Source organism: Marmota flaviventris, chromosome 2, assembly GCF_047511675.1.
Source record: "Marmota flaviventris isolate mMarFla1 chromosome 2, mMarFla1.hap1, whole genome shotgun sequence".
Lineage (NCBI taxonomy): Eukaryota > Metazoa > Chordata > Mammalia > Rodentia > Sciuridae > Marmota > Marmota flaviventris.
In genome coordinates, this window is record NC_092499.1 from 178,530,802 (window position 1) to 178,553,949 (window position 23,148).

The window sequence follows — 23,148 nt, forward strand, 5'->3', positions numbered from 1 at the left end:
CTCATTCTCATTTTCATCTTGCTTTCATATCAGTTTTGTTATAGAATGTGTATGTTTTGGGTTTTTTTTTTTCTCTTGCTTGGCAAGTTAATATCTAAGAGTGCAGTTCTACATAAATCTATGAAAGAATCTGCTGACTTTAGAAATCTTTCTTTCTCAGGCTATGGCTATAATCTGGTTCCTTTTAATTGCTGAAGGGAAAAAAAAACAGCCATTGGGAAGTTTAAAAATTTTAGGTATTTTGTTTGTTTATTTTTGGTGCCAGGGATTTAACCCAGGGGTGCTTACCCATTGAGCCATATACCTGGCCCTTTTTAATTTTGAGACAGGGTCTCGCTAAGTTACTTAGGGCCTTAGTTGCTGAGGCTGGCTTTGAATTTGCAATCCTTCTTCCTCATCCTCCGCAGATGCTGGATTACAGGTGTGGGCCACCACACCTGGCTAGGTATATAAAATATATTATTCCTTTTAGAGTTTTGAATTTTTAAAAAAATATTTTTTAGTTGTATATGGATTTTTTATTTTACTTATTTATATGCAGTGTGAGGATCGAACCCAGGGCCTCACATATGCCAGCAAGTGTTGTATCACTGAGCCACAACTCCAGCCGCAAAAGTTCTGAATTTTAATCACTTCTTTTCTCTCTCTCTCTTTTTTTTTTTTTTTGCCAGATGTCCCTAGGGGATTGAACCTAGGATCATTCTAACTCTTGAGCTACCACACAGCCCTTTTTAAAATTTTATTTTTGAGGCAGGGTTCTTGCTATATTGCTGAAGCTGGCCTCAAACTTATGATCTTCCTGCCTCAGCCTCCCCAAATAGCTAGGATTACAGGCGTGTCCCACCACACCAAGCTGAACTTTAATCATCTTGTCAAAAAATTAAAAAAAAATAAAAAATAAAGAAGTTTTACTTTGAATTAATAGTTTTAAGTAATGTCTTCTGGAGTGTATGTAGAGCTTATTTTTTATTTTTTTGCGGTGCTAGTGGGGATTGAACCCAGGGCTTTGTGCATGCAAGGCAAGCATTCTACCAAGTAAGCTATATCCCTAGCCCTAGAGCTTATATATTTGTAATGTTTAGAGTCCTAGAATGTTAGTGGTGGAGGAAATCTTAAGTCATCCAGTCCATTTTAATTTTACAGATAGAATACTGAGCAAATGATAGATTAAATGATTTATCTGTGACCATTTTTTGTGTGTGTGTGAGAAATCATGAGGGTGAGGTGGCACTAGAACCCTAGGAACCTTCAAGTTTGATTTCTTTTTGTTGTGTCAATTTGGAATAAAAAGTTTTGTCTTCAGGTTTTCATCTTTTGAAGTATCTTATCATTGTCAAGCAGAAGTAGCTTTTGGGGTCCTTAAATCTTTTGTAATGCCTGGTTGATTTGAATTTCTAAGCTGTTCACAAATTGGCATTTTTGTTGGCTCTCCTCCCCTTCTGTGCCAGAATGAGTGATACATGGTGGGGCTAAGAGCACAGGAATAGGAGTCAAGGTCTGGGTTCCAGCACAGTACCTCATGTGTCATTGGATATCTCCATTTACACTTCTTGTCTCCAATACTGCAGAGTTAAAATTGTTCATTTAAAAAAGTACAAAACCCTTTTATCTCATGAAATGGAAATTTAAATTATAAGTAATGACTGTGAAATTGTTGTGGTGGATACAAGCATGAGAGTTCAGCTTTATGTCTCTTCTGTTTCTGCCATCCCCATTCCCCAAGCACCTAAGCCGCCATCTTTGGATCTCGAAGCTCTATTGAAAACCTCCTAGGCTAAAAATGGTCAGAGACGTTCCCATATTCCCAGTTTAGCATCTAAACTGTTTTGTGTGAAAAGTAAGGCATCAATGGATATTTTCTTTCCAGTTCTTTTGTAATACATTTGGCATTTACTGAAGGCTGACTCTTTTATTATAAACCCTGTTCCACTTGTTGGTGTTGGAGGTCTGTACAGAATGCCAGTTAGTATAGCAACACCTTTTGCTCTAGTTAATCGCAGGAGCAGTTTGTCTTTGGAAGCTTGGACCCTCATTTGGTAAGAAGTCCCTTACCTGTTTGAGTAATGCTCAAGGTACATTTGGATCTGCCTTTCAAAGAAGATGTATTCTATTTTCAGAATTCCCAGCCATATCAGAGAGAAGAGTGAACTTCATTGTTTTAGAGCTCTGGAACAGTATGGTTTTAGGCCTAAAAATGAGTTTCCTTTTGTCCTTCTACCTCCTGATGTCGTGAGCCCTCTGGGAACAAAATGATGAAGCACTGAAATGATTTTGTGGTGGCCCAAGGGAAAGGGGCAGGGGGATAATTTCAGGGTTGCTAAAGTGATTTTTTTTTTTTTTTTTTGGTGGGGAGGGGAGGGTACCAGGGATTGAACTCAGGGGCACTCAACCATTGAGCCACACCCCCAACCCTATTTTGCATTTTATTTAGAGACAGAGTCTCCCTGAGTTGCTTAGCTACTCGTTTTTGCTAAGGCTGCCTTTGAACTTGCGATTCTCCTGCCTCAGCCTCCCAAGCCGTTGGGATTACAGGTGTGTGCCACCACGCTGGCTATTTTTAAAATAAAATGGTCATATACACTTTTTTTAAGTGTGATTTTAAAGCACCAGGATTCTAGGGAGAAGTTTAACTTTATTAAAAGTTATTATCAAAATATTTACTTATTTTTATGTAGGGAAAAAGATGTGCAAATTATTGCACCATATTCTAGGCTTCCTTGGTATTGTGTTTGAAAAAACGTTTAAGCTATTCTTTGTGTTAGCCAGTGTAGAAACTGCATATGATGTTTCAGTTCTTCAGATCAGACTTTAGGGAGAGGTATCTGAGGACTTTCTTTTTAGTCTAAGAAAGTTGTTTCTTCTAGCTTAGCTAAATCTGAAGAAAAGATGGGGACTGATTTAATTGAGTGCTAGCCATATTTCAGACAGGTGTAGTGGTCTTCGTAGTGCTTCTCTTGAAGCATAGATGTTTCCAACTCCTGTACTAAAGAGAAACTGGCCTGAAAAGCTTAAGTGGTACGAATTCGTATTTTTAGTCATTTGAGAGATTAACACATGGAGGACAGGTTAGGAGGTCAAAGTAACAGGTTTGAGTTTATCTTGAAAAGTTTGAGAAGCATGCTCATGCTCAAGGTTCAGAAAGCATAACTTTACTTACATCTTTGTACATCATGAAACAGGAGAGGAATAAGCAAAAAGATGTATATTTTCTTTTGAGATGCTTTCTTGATTCACTGGTAAAAAATGGGCTTTAAGTGTCAACTAATCCTTCTATTTTAGTCTTTTTAAAAAACATTTTTTAGTTATACATGGACACAATATCTTTATTTTGTTTATTTATTGTTATGTGGTGCTAAGGATCGAACCCAGTGCCTCATACCTCAGAGGCAAGTGCTCCACAACTGAGCTACAACCCCAGCCCTCCTTTAAAAAAAAAAAAAAAAAAGTTTGTTTTTAGTTGTTGATGGACCATTATTTTGTTTACTTATTTATATACAGTGCCAAGAATCTAACCCAGTTTCTCACACGTGCTAGGCAAGCACTCTAATGCTGAGCTACAACTTTAGCCCCTAGTCTTCTCTTTTGAGATATATATGACTCTTCATGCCAGTTTTTCTTTGGAAAGATGTATGTCACGACAATTTACTTTTGAAACGTTTGCTTTTTTTTTTTTTTTTTTCTTGGTCTGTATTTCCAGTGCCACCATCAGAGCCTATCTTATCTTATTACTCAGTAGCTTCTGTGTGATCTGTTGCTTTTACTTTGTTCCCTTTTAAGCTTCTTTGTATTCCACTCAGCAGCTGGAAGGTTTTCTTTCAAAGCACAATTTGATCGTGACATTTTTTTGTTTGGTACTTGTCAGTGGTTTCCCATGGCATTTATTAAAAAAAAAAAAAATCTAAACCTTGCTTGACCACCCTTTTCTTTCAGTTGACTTCCTTAATTAACTTACTTCCAGTTTTAGGGTTTGGCATTTCAGACTTCCACTTTTTGCCTGTCTTGAATCTCAACTTCAGGACTGACAATTTATATCATTTCTTCAAAGGAGCTTTCTCTTATCTCTAAATAATATTTTCCTGTTGTGTCTAAACTTCTTATCATTTATAAGTATATAATTACACATGCAATTTGAGTGATTGTTATGTTTCTCCTAACTAGGCCTTCAAGACAGAGTATCTGTATTTTGACTTGGCTATATCTCTACCATCTTTTATAGAAGGTGCTTAATAAATGGTTATTGAATAAACGCAGTGGAAAAACACATAGAGGAAAGATTGCTATCACAGCAAGTTAAAACAAACCATTGAATTGGTTCAGGATAGAAATGTTTAGATTTTTTTTTTTTTTTAAGACAGAGAGAGACAGAGAGAGAGACAGAGAGAGAATTTTTTTTTAATATTTATTTCTTAGTTTTCGGTGGACACAACATCTTTGTTTGTATATGGTGCTGAGGATCGAACCCGGGCCGCACGCATGCCAGGCGAGCATGCTACCACTTGAGCCACATCCCCAACCCCAAGAAATGTTTAGTTTTAAGATGAAGTTGTATAGTATGGATTGTTTATTAGGATCATTTTTTCATGAAATGGAGTATGGAGTGTTTGAAAACCCTGAAATATATTTTTTTAATCTTAAAAATTAATTTTTAGTGTTGCTTTTGAGTGCCATGTTGATTACTGAATTTTTTTTTTCTTTTTTTTTTTTTTTTTGGTGGGGGCGGGTACTGGGGATTTAACCAAGCCAGGGTACTATACCATTGAGGTACAGCCCCAGTTTTTCTTGAGACAGTGTCTCACTAAGTTGCTTAGGGCCTCTGTTTTAGTCAGCTATTTTACCGTTGTGACTAAAGGACCCAAAGAGAACAATTTTAGGGAAGAAAAGTTTATTTGAGAGTTCAGGGTTTCAGAGGTCTTAGTCCATAGAATGCTGTCTCCATTCCTCAGGGTTCAAGGTGAGGCAGAACATCATGGCAGAAGAGTGTGGCAGAGGAAAGCAGCTCACATGATGATCCAGAAGCAAAGAGGGGTCTCCATTTGCCAGATACAAATATATACCCCAAAGCCATGCCTCCCAATTTCCACCTCCTCCAGCCATATCCTACCACTTCAGTTACCACTCAGTTAATATCTATCATGGGATTAATTCACTGATTGGGTTAAGACTCTCAAATCCAACTATTTCTCCTCTCAACCCTTCTTGCATTGTCTCACACATCGGCTTTTGGGGGACACTTCACATCCAAACCATAACAGTCTTGGTAAGTTGCTGAGACTAGCTTTGAATGAGTGATCCTCCTACCTCAGTCTCTCAAGATGTGGGGATTACAGGTGTGTGCCACTGTGCCTGGCTTGCTTCCCAATCTTTTGTATGTTTCTCTTCCTGTTCCCCTTTCCTGTTTTTTCTTCTAGACAACTTTTAAAATCTTTTCCATGATTATGTACATTGGTGTGGGTGTTGATTGACTCACTATACAATTTGGGTTAGGGATTTGTGTTCTCTGGTCTAGGAAATAATTTTTTACATTTTTTTCTGGGTGGCCGACACCTAGCTGTTTTTTGTTTTTTATTTAATTTTTTGGTTGTATATGGACCCAATACCTTTGTTTCTTTTTTTTTATTTTTATGTGGTGCTTTTTGAGGATCAAACCCAGGGCCTCACATGTGCTGGGCAAGTGCTCTACCACTGAGCCACAACCCCAGCTCCCCTAGATGTTTTTTTTTTCTTTTTTTTATTTTGATTCTATCAATATTTAACTTTACGTTAGAAATCTTTTATAACACAAAAATTTTAAATATGATTTAAAATTATGTAGCTCATGCTTTTTTGTGCCTTGTTTCGTTATTTTTTAAAAAATTTTTATTTTAATTAGTTATACATGGTAGCAGAATGCATTTTGAATCATTGTACACAAATGGAGCCCAGCTTTTCATTTTTCTGGTTATATATGAGGTAGAGTCACACCACATGTGCAGTCATATATGTACCTAGGGTAATGATGTTCATTTCATTCCGCCATCTTTTCTACCCCCATGTTCCCTCCCTCTCCCTCCCTCCCCTTTACCTAAGTTTCAAAGTTCCTCTATTCTCCCCATGCCCCCCACCCCCACCTCCATTATGGGTCAGCATCCATTTATCAGAGAAAACATTCAGCTTTTGGCTTTTGGGGATTTTTTTACTTTGCTTAGCATCATGATATTCTCCAACTCCATCCATTTATCTGCAAATGCCATCATTTCATTCTCATTTAGTGCTGTGTACTATTCTGTATATATACCACTTTTTTTTTTTATCCATTCATTGATTAAAGGGCATCTAGGTTGCTTCTACAGTTTAGCAATTGTGAATTGTGCTGCTATAAACATTGATGCAGCTGTGTTACTGTAGTGTGCTGATTTTAAGTCTTTGGGTATAGACCGAGGAGTGGGATAGCTGGGTCAAATGGTGATTCCATTCCCAGTTTTCTGAGAAATCTCCATTTTGCTTTCCAGATTAGCTGCACCATTTTGCAGATCCAGCAGCAATGAATGAGTGTACCTTCCCCCCCATCCTTGCCAGCATTTATTGTTGCTTGTATTCTTGAAAACTACCATTCTGACAAGAGTGATATGAAATCTTAGAGTAGTTTTGATTTGCTGTGCCTTGTTTCTTTCACATCTCAGTCTTACTCAAATATTGGTGATCCTTGGTTGAGGATTAAGCTTAAGAGAGTTAGGCTGTTACTGGTTGGAAATTCAGTGCATTGTGGTTTTGTGGCCTTACTTGTCTATTGCAGAAGTGGGGAAGTGGTTGCTTTTTAGATGCTTGGTGCTGGAGTAAAAGTATCTTACTTCTATTGCAGACTGTTAACAGTCTCCCATGTTTTCAACCTTTATCCCCTATACCTCATCCTTGTCTGTCCTGGTCTCTGTTTTGGGTTCTGAACTTGTCTGCAGCCTGGGGATCAGTGGTGGAAGGCATATATCTACTTGGTTCTTTTCAGGATTTCAGATTGCAGTACTTAGATCTATTGTTTGCTTTTAACTTTTTCTCTTTTGCTTCTCCATCTGTCATCAAAGACTTTCAAGGTATATTGCAACCCTGGATATTCCTCTTAGATCATCAGACTTGTATATCCAATTACTTTCTCAGTGTCTCTCTTTGAATATGTAATGGTATCTCAGAATTATACAAAACCAATCTCTTTTTTTAAAAAAAAACCCTAAATGTTTTCTTGTTTTGCTTATATAAATAAATGGGAACTCCACCTTTTTTTTCCCCCCTAAGGAAAGTAAAAGAACACACAAAACTTATTACATGCATAAAGCATGGGAGTACTAGACTCCAAACTCCAGTTTAAGTTGCTTAGATCAGAAACCTTGGTACCATCAACCTACTCTCTCTGACACTATACTATTTTAAGCCACTATAATCTGTTTCCTAAATTACTGTAGTCTTCTTGGTTTCTTTCTTGACACTCTCTTCAAATACTGTCATTCAGATCATGTCACTACTCAAACCCCTCCACCAGCATCCATAGAGTGGCTTGCAATGCCATTATTTCATCTGTCTCCCAGCCCCTTTGACCTCGCTCTCTTCCCCTGGTTCATTCAGTTCTTTAAATGCCCTGGCCTTTTAGTGATCTTTGTGCATGCTAGTAACTATTCCTCTCAGGGATTTTGCCATTGCTGTTTCATATGAAATGCCTTTCTCTCAAATACCTTACCTGCATGACTTAATTCCAAACCTCTTTCAAGTCTTTGCTCAAAGTGTACCCTGTCCCCTCCATATCCACATGGTGTGCTTTAAAAAATATTATTTAATGAAATACATCATACTTTGGGGTGTGTGCTGTCTTGTGTGATTTCATGGCATGTCCTTTTTACATTTAGTGCATTTGGTTGTTTCTGGTTCTTTTTTTTTTAATATTTATTTTTTAGCTTTAGGTGGACACAATATCTTTATTTTTATGTGGTGCTGAGGATAGAACCCAGTGCCTCACCCATGCCAGGTGAGCGCGCTACTACTTGAGCCACATCCCCAGCCCCCCCCTTTTTTTTAATATTGTTTTAATTGTAGTTGTACATAATACCTTTATTTTATTTATTTTTATGTGGTGCTGAGGATTGAACCCCTGCCTCACATGTGCTAGGCAAGTGCTCTACCACTGAGCCACAACCCCAGCCCCTGTTTCTGGTTCTTGATATAACTGACAGTGCTGCATTGAGTGCTTGTCTTCTGGTGCATTCATTAACTTCTCCAGGGGGTGTATGTTGCTGGGAATGGGACTGAGAAGTAGTTTTTGCCCTGATTGTCACTACTCTGTAGTCCAGCTTGTTTTCTAAATGATTGTATAGATTTATACTCTTATTAGTAGTATATGAGAATTCTGTTGTTTCATATACTGAGTATGGAGGGTGTAAAATAGTTATCTTGTTTTTTCCCTTTTTTAAGTTGCCACAGTTTATATACTGAAAAATTCATTCTTTTTAGTGTATAAGTTTACTGCCTATGAGTTTTTTAAATCAATTTGATTCTTCCTTTCTTTTTTTTAAAAAAATTTACTTATTCTAATTTATTACATATGACAGCAGAATGCAGTTCAATTCATATTACACATATAGAGCACAATTTTTCATGTCTCTGGTTGTATTTCCCTCCATTTTTTAATTGATGCATTACAGCTATAAATAATGGTGGAATTATTTGTTATATATTTGTACACATACACGGTATAACAATGTGATTTGGCCAATATCATTCCCCAGTATTTCCCCCTTTCCTTCCCCTGGGCCCTTTCCTCTGTTCCACTAATCTCTCTTCTTTGATTTTCGCTGCCTTTCTTTTTCTTCTCTAGCTTTCACATGTGAAAGAGAACATAATAAGCCTTGGCTTATTTTGCTTAACATAATGTTCTCAAGTTCCATCCATTTTCCTGCAAATTACATTATTTCATTTTTCTTTATAGATGAATAAAACTCCTTTGTGCATATATACCACATTTTCTTTATCTATTCATCTTTATCGTAAGTACCCAGGCTGGTTCCATAATTTAGCTATTGTGAATTGTGCTGCACAGATGGGTCAAATGGTGGTTCCATATCTGATCTCTTTTTCCGCCCCCCCAAATATATTTTTTTAGTTGTTGATGGACCTTTATTTTCTTTGTTTATATGTGATGCTGATAATTGAACCCAGTGCGTCACACATGCTAGGCAAGTGCTCCATCACTAAGCCACAACCCCAGCCCGCACCATGCCTAGTCTTTCGAGAAGCCTCCATACTGATTTCCTTATTGGTTTTGTTTACAATCCTACCAGCAGTGTGCACATCTTCTCCAGCATTTATTATTGTCCTATTCTTGATGACTGCCATTCTGACTTGTGTGAGATGAGATCTTTGTGTAGTTTTGCTTTGCATTTCCCTAATTGCTAATGTTGTTAAAAAAATTTTTTTGACACGTTTGTTGACCTTTTGCATTCTTTTGAGAAATGTTTATTGGGATATATTTGTCTCATTTGATTACTTTAGTTCAAATTTGTTTTGACATTTATTTATTTTTAAATGAACTTAGGCTGGGCTAGTTAAGCCTTACTAGCCAAATTAGAATTGTATGCAACTTCATTTTTTTTTTTTTTTTGGCGGTGCTAGGGATTGAACCCAGGGCCTTGTGCATGCAAGGCAAGCATTCTAACAACTGAGCTATAACCCCAGCCCAAAATTGTATGCAACTTTTATTCTTATGGTTCTGGAAATTGAACCCAAGGCCTTGTTCATGGTAGGTAAGTGCTCTACCACTGAGCTACACACCAGCCCCTTATTTGATATTTTAGCAGTGCAGTTTAAATGTATGCTGTATATGACTTGAATGCAATTAGGATGATAAATGATGGTGCTAGCATACTTCTTCTTCCCCTTGAAAATTCAGCTGTACATTTATTAAAGTAAAATCCACCATATTTGGTGTATAATCTTGTGTTTTGACCAACATAGAGATAAATACTCACCATCATAATTCCATCACCCTGTAGTTCCATTATCCCAAATATCTGTCCATGTAATTCTTTGTTTTTATTTGTCTTTTTAAAATATTTTTTAGATGTTAATGAGCTTTATTTTATTAATTTATTTGTGGTACTGAGAATTGAACTCCTTGCCTCACACATGCTAGGCAATTGCTGTACCACTGAGCCACAACCCTAGCCCTTAGAGTGTGTTTTGACATGTTATACCCACATGGAGTATAACTTCTCATTCTTGTGGGCTGTACATGATATGGAGTAACACTGGTTGTGTTTTCATATGTGAACATAGGAAAGTTATGTCCAATTCATTCTACTGTCTTTCCTAGTCTCATCCCTTCCCCTCATTTTTCTTTCCCTTCATTCTCCTTTCTCTAATCCAATGAACTTTTATTATTCTTTTTCTTTTGGTACTGGGGATTGATCCCAGAGGTACTAACCAGTGAGCCACATCCCCCGCCCTTTTTTGTATTTTCTTCAGAGGTAGGGTCTCACTGTGTTACTTAGGGCCTTGCTTTTTGTTGAGACTGGCTTTGAACTTGCAGTCCTCTTGCCTCATCCCCTCAAGCTGCTGAGATTACAGTTGTATGCCACAGTGTCTGGCAGAGCTGCTATCTTCCCCCATCCCTTGTTGTGTGTTAGCATCTGCATATCAGAGAGAATAGTTGGCCTTTTGTTTTTTTGAGATTGTCTTATTATTTCACTTAGCATAATACTCTCCATTACCATCCATTTGCCAGCAAATGCCATAACTTCTTTCTTCTTTATGGCTGAGTATTATTCCATTGTGAATATTTGACCATATTTTCTTTATCCATTCCTCTGTTGAAGGGGACCTGTGTTGGTTACATAGATTAGTTATTGTAAATTGAGTTGCTATAAACATTGATGTGGGTGGGCATGGTGGCAAATGCCTGTAATCCCAGTAGCTGGGGAGACTGAGACAGGAGGATCGCAGGTTCAAAGCCAGTCTCAGCAGCGAGATGCTAAGCTACTCAGTGAGACTCTGTAAATAAAATAAAAAATAGGGCTGGGAATGCTGCTCAGTGGTTGAGTGCCCCTGAGTTCATTCCCACACCCCCCCTGCTGCCAAAGAAAATAAATAATTGATGTGGCTGCATCACTGTAGTATGCCGATTTTAAGTCCTTTGGGTATAAATGGAGAAGTGGGATAGCTGGTTCAAATGGTGGTTTCATTCCAAGTTTTCTGAAGAATTTCCAGTACTGCTTTCCTGAGTGGTTGCACCAATTTGCAGTCCCACCATGTACTTACTTCTGTAGTCATCCTCACTTCCCATCCCCATCCTCACTGATTTTTTTTTTTTTTTTTTTTTGAGTTGCTGCAGTTATATCTTTTCAAGAAAGTGACATAAGTGGAATGATACATCATGTGGGCACTTTGAGTCTGGCATCCTTTTTTTAGTTTAAGGATTTGAATTTATGCTGCCACTATATTTACAGTTCATTCCTTTGTGTTGCTCCATGGTATCCCATTGGATGGTTTACCACCTTTTTTTTTTGGTGCTGGGGATTGAACCCACGGCCTTGTGTATGCAAGACAAGCACTCTACCAACTGAGCTATATGTCATCCCCAGCCCCTTTACCACATTTTACTTAACCCATTTCTTAGTTGAAGGTCAATTTGGTTGTTTCTTCCTCTTGGCTGTTATCAGTAATGCTGCTCAGAATATTTGCATGCCAGATTTTGTGTGGATGCCCAGTTTCATTATTCTTAGGGAGTGAAATTGCTAGGTTTTGTGTTAATTTCTGTTGAATTTTTTAGGAATCAGCCAAACCATTTTCCAAAGTAGCTTTATCATCGTAGATTCAAGTTTTTTTTTTTTTCCCTCTATCTAGCAATTTTTTAAAATCTACTTTGGTGTCGATGTAGGCAATCTAACCCTCCCACACACTTTAAAAGCATTTTTTTTTTTTTTTTTTTGCTTTTCTTGGTGCATTATAAATATGCCTAATATTGGAATTTATTATGTCATTTTTGTACATGTATGTAATTTGATCAGTCTCATTCCCTAGTACCTTCTTTTCCCCTATTCTCCTTTCTCTCCCATTCACTTGCTCTACTCTACTGATATCCTTTCTATTATTATTTTAATCCTATGTATATACATGTGTATGCAGAATTCACTGTAGTGTGTTCATACATGGACACAGCATAATTTTGGTAGATTTCATTTCCTAGTACTTCCCCATACCCCCCCTCTCCTCCCTCCCTCTTGATCCTTTTCCTCTCCTCCATTGGTCTTCCATTTATTTTCATGAGATATCACCCCCTTTTATTTATTTCTTTAAAAAAGAAAAAGCAAAAAATTTCTGTAGCTTCAGCCTAGTTGGATCTTAGTTTTTTTTTCCTATGTCATCTAATGATCCTCCACCTTTTATTTGATATGCTTAGACCATGAACATCTAATGTAATTATTGATATGTTTCAGTTAACCATCAAATTATCCTTTTAGTATTCCCTTTTATTGTTATTAGAATTAAATAGCAATTGATATGAAATTTAAGATCCTTACAATGGTTTTCCGTTTACCCCCTCTTGATCTGTATGCTAGTCTTTTCATATACATTTTACTTTTCCATAGGTTATATATTTCATGGAACATCATCAATGCTTTTGCTTTAAACATTTCTTTTTCTTTTCCTGTGCTAGGATGGAATCCCTAGGGTCTATTTAACATGGAGCTGTATTTCCAGTCCTTTTTGTTTTGTTTTGAGATAGGGTCTTGCTAAATTGCCAGGCTGGCCTTGACATTGCAGTCCTCCTGCTTTAGCTCCCTGGATAGCTGGGATTACATGTGTGTGCCACCAAGCCCTGATGAACTTTTTTTTTTTTTTAATTATAGTTGTAGATGGACAGAATGCCTTTATTTTATTTGTTTTTAATGTGGTGCTAAGGATTGAACCCAGTGCCTCATGCATGCTAGGCAAGCACTCTACACTGAGCTACAGCCCCAGCCCAACTTTTTTTTTTTTTTTTTTAAAGAAATTTTAAAAGAAGGGAAGTCTTATTTTCACGTACATACTTGCCTTTTGTGGTGGTGTTCATTCCTTAGGAAGTGTCCATTTGTTATTTTCCTTAAGAACTTTATTTAACATTTCTTGTAGTGCAGGTCTGTTGTGCCATATTCTCTCAGCTTTTCTTAGTATGAAAAGTCTTTATTTTGCCCTAAAGGATATTTTTACTAGAAACAGAATTTTAAGTTGAAAGGTTATCCATCCCCACCATCCCCAAACATTTTAAGGTGCTAATTCTTTGTCTTCTGGTTTGCATAATTTGAGATAAGTCTATGGTGATGCTTATCTTTGTTTCACTTTTTGTGTGGTTATTTATTATTATTTTAATATTGTTTAGTTGTCAATGGATCTTTATTTATTTATTTATTTATTTATATGGTGCTGAGAATCAAGCCAATTGCAACGCACGTGCAATGAGCCACAACCCCAGTTTGTTTTGAGAAATGGTCTGTGTTGCCCAACCTGGTCTAAGTCTCCTGGGTTCAAGATTTCCCATGGTTAAAATTTATTTTGTGTTCAGCAGTTTGATAATTTGCTTTACATGTACTTTGGTTAGCTTCTTAGATCTGTAGTTCAGATTTGAAATTTGAATTTTCAGCTATTATTTTTTGGAAAAAAAAATTCTGGATTCCTAGTAACATGCATTTTGCCCACTTTATTTTTCCCCTTAAGTTCTGAATTTTTCCTTGTGTTTTATTTTGGATATTTTCTGTTGCAATTCTAAATTTACCTTACCTTTTTTTCTTTAGGGTCTAATTTTTGTTAATCTCATCTTTTGATGTTTTCATTATATGCATCATATTTATCTTTGGAAGTTCCTCATTCCTTATTTTACACCATGCATTCTCTTTATATTTTCCTTTAATCCTTAATCATCAAGTATGTTTATAGGAGCTGTTTTAAATCTCTGTCCTTTAATTATACCTCCTATGACATGTTTGGGTCTGTTTCTATTGACTGATTATTCTCCTGCTTATAAATCACATTTTCTTGGCATTTTGGCATATCCAGTTTTTCTTGGATGCTGAACAATATGAGTTTTACATTTTTGGGTGCTGTGATTGATTTTCCTTTCAAGACTGTTGAGTTTTATTTTGGCAGTTTACTCATAAATTAGTTTATTCCTTTTTGCGGGGGCAGTAACAGAGATTGAACTCAGGGGCATTCAACCATTGAGCCACATCCCCACCCCAATTTTGTATTTTGTTAGATATAGGGTCTTACTGAGTTGCTTAGCGCCTCGCCATTGCTGAGGCTGGCTTTGAACTCACGATCCTCCTGCCTCAGCCTCCTCCCAAGCCATTGGTATTACAGGCATGCGCCACTGTTCCCAGCTTAGTTTATTCTTGCTTTTAAGTTTTGTTAAGGCAGGTCTGGAGAATAGGCTAATTGTAATTCTAAGGTTTTTCCATTCTGGGATCTCTGTCAAATGTCCTGGATTTTCAGTTTCTCCACTCTTGTTGGTCTCAGCTTTATGTCTCATAGACTTTTGTTTGCTATGGAAAATTTCTGGCCATTCACTACCCAGCCTTGTAGAGTTTGGTCTTATACATACAGAGACTTCATGCTGATTTCTGGAGGTCCTTTTCTGCATAGCTTTCTCCTCTTTTGAATTGTCAGCCTCAGTATCTGTCTCAGCTCAGGAAAAGCACTAAGCTCTGCTTGTGGTGCCCCATTCTTCTTTGTAGCCTGGATTGTGCCTCCAGGCAGAAAACTGGGGAAATTGTAGAATTCTTTATCTTCTCTTCAGGATCACAGTCTTCTGCTGCCTGTTTATAATATTGAAAACAGTTGTTTTGGAGCTGGATTTGTAGCTTATGGTAGAGTGCTTTCTTGCCTAGCATATATGAGGCACTGGGTTCGGTTCACAGCACATATAAACAAAAATAAGGGTCCATCGGCAACTTAAAAAAATATATATATATAAAAAAAAAAATATATATATATATATTTAAAAAACCAGTTTTTTGATGTATTTTTTTCCATTTCTTAGTTGTTTATAGTAGGAGAGTAAATTTGGCAACTACTTATTAGTCTGTTACGAACATTTCTGCATGTGTGTGTAATATTTCATGAACTCTTACTGATAATTCCAGTTCTTTTTTAAAAAAATATTTTTAGGGGTTGGGGTTGTGGCTCAGTGGTAGAGTGCTTGCCTAGCATGTGTGAGGCCCTGGGTTTGATCCTAAGCACCACATAAAAATAGATAAAAATAAAGAGCTAAAATATTTTTAAAAATTTATAATTTTAGTTGTAGGTGGGCACAATACCTTTATTTATTTTTATGTGATGTTGAGGATCGAACCCAGTGCCACACATGTTCAAGGTGAGCATTCTACCACTGAGCCACAACCCAGCCTTGATAATTCCAAGGGTTTTTGTTTTTGTTTTGAGGTACTGAGGATTATACCCAGAGCCTTGTGCATGCTACCTCTGAACTACATCCTTAGCTCTTTGAGATGGAGTCTTACTAAGTTGCCCAGGCTAGCCTCAAACCTGCCATCTTTCTGCCTCAGCAAACGCCCCCAACCAAGTAGCTGGGATTACAGGTGTGCACCACTGTGTCTGGCTAGACTCTAGGGATTTTACTTGACCTCTTTTGTCTTATATGTGTGTATGTCTCTTCTCTATGAGGAACTTCTGGTTTCCGTCAAGACCACATAATTACTCATTTACTTTTTCCAGCAATACACAACAATCTTAGAAAATCAATACTAGTACTATCACTACAATGTGATTACCTTAAGTGTTTTTGTTCTTATTAGCCTAAGGGTTTATCTCACTAGGAATTTTACAAGTTACTTTACTTTAAAATCACTAGAAAAAATATGGTTATACATCTATTTTATTGAAGCACAGCTTGATTCATTTACTTTTTAAAAAGGCATTGCTTTCATAAATGTTAATTTTGCTTTATAATTGTACATGAGGTTTATTCAATGAAGTCAGCTCATGCAATTCCTTCGCCTATTTAGTTTTCTTATGGATAATCTTATTTATTTTTTATTATTTTTCTTTTTAAAAGTATAAAAAATAGCATTTGTATCTTTTTTTTTTTTTAAGAGTGACATCATAGACACATTTCCCACTTTACTTTTTAACTTAACATATCTAGGACATCACTTCATAACAATAAGTAGAGATTGTTCATAGTGGCAAAGTACAGCATTTTTTGTTTACTACTGTTCTTTCTTCATCAGAATATGATCCATAGGCCAGTGTTCATGAACTATCTTTCCTGATTGTGATAAGTGTAGAAATTGGGAATAAATATTTAGAAATTTTTATAGCAATTTGACACTGCCAGAGCACAATCTATGAAATCAGCAGTTCTAGCTTAGTGGAGCTATTTTTTAGGCTTTTTAAGTGAGCCAGGTGCAGTAGGACCATATATTGGTCTTGGATAAACTGGGAAAAAAGCCCCAAATTGATTCTTTACCCCAGTTAGATTGGGAAAGGACTGTGTTTATCCTGTATTCCTACTGGTAGACACAACCCCATAAATTTTACCATTTATTATTTAATTTTTCATTTTGTGGTGCTGGGGATTAAATCAATATATGATTTTTATATTTTTTTCAATCCTAAGTATTTTGAAATTTTTAATTCATGAATTAAAGTGTATTGGCAGGGAGGGGGCACACCAGGGAATCAAACCCAGGGACACTCTACTACTGAGTTATATCACTAGACCTTTTTATTTTATTTTAAGATAGGGTCTCAATAAGTTACCCATGCTGGCCTTGAGCTTGATCCTCCTGTCTCAGCCTCCCAAGTAACTGGGGTTATAGGGGTGTGCCACTGCACCCAGCTACTTTTGCAGTTTTAAATTTCCCAAAGCTAGGCATTAACCAAAAAGTTTTATAGTAGTTATTACAATTTTCTTTCTTTTCCATGGCTTTTTACATCCCATTCCTGTGTTCTGTGCTGAATTTCTTTCAAATATTAATAAATATCATTTGTAAATTTCTTTCAGTAAAGTTCTGTGGGTAACATTGTATTTTGAATATCTTAAGGCCTTGATTTTGTCTTTGCTGTCTGGGACTTTTTTAGCTGTGATGACATTTCAACTATTTAGTGATTTTTAATTGATGGTAGTTTTTTTTTTTTTTTTTAATTCAAGGATGTCATCCTTTTGTTTTCTAACATCTGTTTTTGCTTTTGAGAAGTAGGCTAACAGTTTTTATGGTAACTTTTCTTCTTTGGTTGCTTTTAATTTTTTTTTTAATAATGACTGTGCATTGTTGCTACAGTGTATGTTTGAGTAGGTCACCATGCAGTCTGAACCCTTGTGCCTTCAGTTTTAGCCAACATAGCTTTCCTGCCCCCACCTTTAAATTTTTAGTTGTAGATAGACTCAATACCTTTATTTTGTTTATTAGCTTTATGTGGTGCTGAGGATTGAACCCAGTGCTTCACACATGCTAAGCAAGTGCTCTACACTGAACCACAAAACCCAGCCCCCTGTTTCCTCTTTTGACATTTATATTTTTGCATGTTAAAATTTCTCACTCTGAGTTGGAGATGTAGCTTGGTGGTAGAATTTTTGCCTAGCATGCTCAGGGCCCTGGGTTCAATCCCAGCACTGGAGAAAAAACAAAATTTGAAATTTCTCCTTCTGACCTAGGTGTGGTGGGTGGTGGCACAGCTTCTCGGGAGGCTGAGATATGAGGATTGCAAAGTTCCAGGCCAGCTTGGGCAACTTAACAAGACTCAGTCTTAAAATTAGAAAAAAAAAAAAAAAAATTTTTTTTTTTAAAGGGTTGGGGATGTAGCCCATTGGTAGAGCACTCACTTGCCTAGGTTGTGGGAGGCCCTCTGTTCAGTCCTCAGTACCACTAAGAACAACTGTTCACTCTCTTATACTTTTCATATTTTCCATCCCTTTACTTTTTTGTGTTTCATTCTGTTCGATTTTTTTTTTTTTCAGACCAATAATACAATCTACTAACTCCTCAGGTTTGACTGAACGTTCCAGGTTATCACTTTTTTAAAAAAATTTTTGTTGTTGTTGTAGATAGGTCTTTATTTGCTTATTTTTATGTGGTGCTAAGGATTAACCCATTGCCTTACACATTGTAGGCAAGCGCTGTCACTGAGCTATAGCCCTAACCCTAACTTTTTTATTTCTAGATTTTCTGATTATTTTTGAAAATTGTCCATTATTTATTTCTGTTGTGGCTTTTATTATTTTTTTTTAACTTCTGCATGTTTTAAGCACAGTTATTTTAAAACCTCTTTATTGTTCTGCCTAGATCTCTAAGTTTGCCTGTTTTGTGCAGTGAGCCCACTCTACCTTTGTTGGTTCATTTCTTTATGTAGTTTGCAATTGTGATTTAAATGTTTATCATCAGTGGGATTCATTTAAAAAAACATTTTTTTTTTGTAGTTGTATATGGACAGAATGCCTTTATTTTATTTATTTTATGTGGTGCTAAGGATCGAACCCAGTGCCTCACACTTGCTAGGCAAGCGCTCTGCCACTGAGCTACAGCCCCAGCCCATTGGGATTCATTTTTAAAATTTTTAGTTTTTAAATTTATTATTATTTTTTTTTAGTTTTCAATGGCCTTATTTATTTATATATGTGGTGCTGAAAATCGAACCCAGTGCCTCACACACGCTAGGCAAGTACTCTATCACTAAGCCTCAACCCCAGCCCGTGGGATTCATTTTTTTTTGTGAGTCATAATGTAGAGGTATCCCTCTAGGGAATACCTAGAGTGTTTTGAATTTCAGCTGAACCCAGCAGGTTTCTTTAGAGCCACACTTGTCTGATAGGCTAATTTGACATTGGGTTTCTGAACCATTTGGATAGTGTGATTCTGGAACCCATACCTGTGATAGGGAATTTTGTTTTTTCAGAGGTGACTTTTTCACTCTGATTTCTGGCAAACAGTAAATTTATTTTCCATGGATTGGAGGTTGAAATTCATTTTATTCAACTGTGCAGTTTTGGGGGCTTTGGTATCTTATATTATCTAACTTATTTTCAGTTTCTTTTCTCCTAGTCACTGGCAGGCATTAAAACACCTGTCTGGAGCAGTACTTATATCTGGCTTTAGTTATTTGGCTTTGAGTAATTTCATTGTTTCTAGCCTCAGGGCATTTCCCTTTCTTGCTTTTGGGTTAGTTTTGTTGTATTTTCACTGCTTTTCTATGTACTTGGGTTTGAAGCAAGTGTTTTTCTGTGTCACCACACCTATCTTTTGTATTTAGTGGAAGATCTATGACACTTATATTTTGTAAAACAGGTATAATTCGCTAAAACAGAAGTTTCTGAGTTTTATCCGACTCGTGGTGTGGATGATATAGCTGTGTATAGCTGAGGTTGTTTTAACTTACCCATAAAGCACTGTGTAAGGCTGCAAGGGTGTATTTGTTTATATCATCAATGAATCCTTTGCAACTTGATGGATCACAGTGTCTTTGATTGCCTTGTTCTTTAGCACAGTTCTTTCTCATCAGCAGTTATTGTGAGAAAGGAGCTCCCTTTGAGAATCACTGCAATGGCTCACTGTTGCTCCCACAGGAGTTTGAATATATCTTAGGATAGAGAAAAGATTTCCCCATCTTATAGTGATCTAATTCTCACCTATGCTGGCTGAATGGGCAGATGCCCAAATCTATGTCTCTAATTCAAGAACACTAGATCTGCATATTGAATAGGACATTTCCGTTCAAAGATTCTGCTGGTGTTTCAAATTCATCTTGTATTTTCTCAATGCTGTAAGTCAGTCTTCCGCTCATGTTCTGTTTCTGTCTATGCCATCACTCTCAGTAACCAAATTATTCTTCATTTCTTCACTTCCTTTTCTTTTCATATATGCACGCAGCTATTAATCAAGCCAGTTTTTTCTCATAGTGTTTTAGCTTTCCATCACAGTGACAAAGTTGAATTAATGAGCCTATAGAGAGAAGAGGTCTGCTTTGGTTCAAAATTTTGGAGGTTTTCAGTCCAGGATTGGTTGGCCTTATCACTTTGGTTTGTGGTGAGTTGGCTCATCTTGGTGGGAACATGTGGTGGAGCAAAATTGCCGACCTCCTTGCCCTTATGCAAAAAGAGTAAGGGACCAGGATCCCATAGTCCCCTTCTAGGAAGTGCCACTGATGGCCTAAAACCTCCCATGAGGCCCCCACCTTTTCTTACCATGCCTTAGTAATACTGAGCTGGGGACCAAACCCTGTAATGCATGTGCCCTTGGGGGACATTTCTGATATAAACTAGAGTATATAGTAATTCTGTTTTTCTCTTTCCATGACAGTATCAGGGTGATATATCCCATATAAAAATCTTTCTTGATTTCTCCTAATATTTTTCTTGGGATAAAGAGACTGTCACATAGTCTCTCAGTTCAGACTGAGTGAGACCTTACCTTCTTATCCTCCTTTCTCATCCTAAATTTTGATTTTACAAAATGTCCTGTTGGTGGCTTTTGGGGGATATTTTTCTTTAGGCATAATAGGGCATAATTAAAATAAGAACCAGAAATGTATGTACCATTTTTGTTCTGTTTTGAATGAGATAGTTTATCATTATGAAATTGTATGTATGATGGTCACAAGTTAGGGGGTGGCATATGGTTGGCTGATTTGGGTGTTAGTCATTAACTGACAGTATGACTTTAATAAATTACTGCTACCTCTAGGTAGGCTTGGATTTCATCATCTATAAAATGAGAGGTTGAGTTAGGTGATTTTTTTTTTTAAATTGTTAATAGACCTTTATTTATATGCAGTGCTGAGAATCGAACCCAGTGCCTCACACATGCTAGGCAAGCACTCTACAACCCCAGCCCAGAATTAAGTGATTTTTTTATAGTTAATATTTTTTGAACTCTTTAATTTGTTCAAGAAACTGGGCTAATGACTTTTTATATATTGTCATTTAAAAAAATTTATTTGAAATTAATTCCAAACTCTGAAAAGTACAAAAAACTTCATATTCCATTCATCCAGATCAATTTCTTTATAACATTTAACTTTTGTTAGGATTGGATATTAAAAATTTTCAAATGCTTTTTCCATAGCTGCTTGGACTAATATATGATTTTTTTTTTTAGTCTGAATATTTAAATTGTATTTCTGGGATAAAGCTCTCTTGGTCATGATCTGTTGTCCTTTTATATATTATTGGATTTGATTTGTCAAAATTTATTAACAATTTGCTGGGTGTGGTGGTGCATGCCTGTAATCCCAGCAGCTCAGGAGGCTGAGGCGCGAGAATTGGGAGTTCAAAGTCAGCCTCAGCAAAAGCGAGGTGCTAAGCAACTCTGTGAGACCCTGTCTCTAAGTAAATACAAAATAGGGCTGGGGATGTGGCTCAGTAGTCAAGCGCCCCTGAGTTCAGTCCTTGGTACAAAAAAAGAAAAAAATATATATTAACAATTTATTAACAGTTTCTGCATCTATGTTTATAAGGCATATTAGTCTGTAATTTTCTGGTAATATATTTGTCTGCTTTTCATATAAGAATAATAATGGTGTCCTTGTAGAATGAATTGAGAAGTTTTTCCTCTTTTTAAATTTTCGGAAAGGCTTTGTATAGAATTGATATTATTGGTTCCTTAATTTGGTGGAATTCATCAGTGGAGCCATCTCAGCTTAGAGATCTTTAATTATGAATTCAATTTTTTTCCCAAAATAGAGCTATTTAAATTATCTGTTTTTCCTCTCCCTCCTTCATGCTTTACTTCTGAACTGTCATCCCAGCCCTTGATTTTGAGACAAGAGTGCTTCTAAGTTGCTGAAGCTGGCCTTGAACTCACAATTTTCTTGTTTTAGTCTCCTCAGTCACTGGGATTACAGGGCTTGCCACTGCAGCTGTCAGTTTCTCTTCTTAAATGAGCTTCCATGTCCTTTAAGGATTTTGTCCATTTCACCTAAATTGTTGAAATTATTGATAAGGGTATTCCTAAATATATCTGGAACTGTCATTGTCTCCACTGCTTTCCTGATGTTGGTAGTTTGTCTTTGTATCTGATTAGTCTGACTAAAGGTCTGTTAATTTTAGTTGTATTCACAAAAACCAGATGTTGATTTTATTTGTTTTCTGTTCCATCGATTTTTGCTCTTTCATAATTTTTCCTTGATTTGGATTTAATTTGCTCCCTTCTCTTTCCCATTGTTTCATGATGGAAGCTTAAGGTCATTTATTTGCCATCTTTCCTTTTTTGGAAGGAAGACTTTTAATGCATATGACATTTTGATATATTGTGCTTTAATTTTCCTTCAGTTCAAAATATCTAATTTTTGTTTTTATTTCTTCTTTAACGTGTTTAAAATTGTGGTTAGTTGTTTCCTACTATTGGGGAATATCCAAAGATCTTTTGTTAGGGATTTCTATTTCCACGTGATGTATATTGTATATTTTGAATCCTTTAGAATTTATTGTTTGGGGCTGGGGATATAGCTCAGTTGGTAGAGCGCTTGCCTCTCATGTATGAGGCCCTGGGTTCAATCCCCAGTACCCCCCCCCCCCCCCCCGAAAAAAAAAAAAAGAATTTATTGTTTTATGGCTAAGAATAAGGTAGTTCTTGATAAATATCCCATGGGTACTTGAATATGTATTCTGATGTTAGGTGGAGTGTTCTGCAAATGTTTATTAGCTTATTGGTTGGAAGTGTTCAGGTCTTTTGTGTTCTTACAGATTTTCTATCTGTTCTATCAATTACAAAGGGGATGTTGAAATTTAACTGTGAATTTGTCTATTCTTTCAGTGTTATCAGTTTTTGCTCATGAATTTTGAAACTCACTTATAAAGTACATTATAGGATTGTCCTCTTCAAGAATTGTCATTTTGAAACAACCTTCTTCATCTCTGGTAATAGTATTTTATCCAAAATATATTTTGTCTCCTAATCATAGCCCCTCTGGCTTTTATTCAATTAGAGTTTGCTTGGTATTATGTTTTTACTTACAACCTGTGTCTTTATATTTAAGGTGAGGATTTTACAGTCATCACATAATTGGTTCTTGTTTTTTCCAATTTAACAATTTCTGCCTTTAACTATTTTTTAAGTTGTAGATGGATACAGTATCTTTATTATTCTTTTTTTATTTGTTTATTTTTACGTGGTGCTAGGGACTGTACCCAGGGCCTCACGCATGCGA

The 23,148-nt window shown here is 36.5% G+C and overlaps 1 protein-coding gene and 1 non-coding gene across 3 annotated transcripts in view; both read left to right on the forward strand.

Moving 5' to 3' along the window:
• Positions 1-23,148, forward strand: part of Asxl1 (ASXL transcriptional regulator 1) — a 73,368-nt gene that overhangs the window by 15,806 nt on the left and 34,414 nt on the right. The gene's annotated exons all lie outside the window — the stretch shown is intronic.
• Trnae-cuc (transfer RNA glutamic acid (anticodon CUC)) lies at positions 22,438-22,510 on the forward strand. Its single transcript has one exon. It is a non-coding gene; the product is annotated as a tRNA-Glu (tRNA).